Source organism: Penaeus monodon, chromosome 15, assembly GCF_015228065.2.
Source record: "Penaeus monodon isolate SGIC_2016 chromosome 15, NSTDA_Pmon_1, whole genome shotgun sequence".
NCBI lineage: Eukaryota > Metazoa > Arthropoda > Malacostraca > Decapoda > Penaeidae > Penaeus > Penaeus monodon.
The window spans coordinates 47,071,222-47,071,767 of NC_051400.1; positions in this window are offsets into that span (position 1 = coordinate 47,071,222).

The window sequence follows — 546 nt, forward strand, 5'->3', positions numbered from 1 at the left end:
AATAATAATAATAATGAACGTGTGGAAGGGATAACTACCTATGTAATGAAGGAGATGAATTGCAAATCAGGAAAGAGAAAAATCCTTAAGCTTTTCCTCCCCTTAGTGTTTTCAGAGGTCAAGGCCGTCTTGCTGTCTTATTAGCTGCCTTTATTCACCACTCCCCTAAATTTTCAGGAAGTTTATGATCGCACCATCTTGTCCTAAACCGGCATTAATAATTCTGGCGGGGAAAGGTGAAACGCATCGACTCCAAAAAGCGCGGACGAAAAAAAAACAAAAAACTCTACGTAATATAAGGAAGGGTCTGCTTTTTTGCTCGCTATGAAGTTTGGAACCAAAATTTCCGCAGCAACTCGACCTTTTCTTCAGGACGACGATCCAAATACTTCAAGAAAATTATTAACTTTCTTTGATACTGATTTCCTTTTGTGAGGCAAATGTAATATATCATTAATGTTCAAGAGAAGTTGTGTTTTCGAAGATAATTTCTTATGCAACGCATTATGACTTAAAGCCTATGTCTTTTGGTTATTTTCTTAAAAG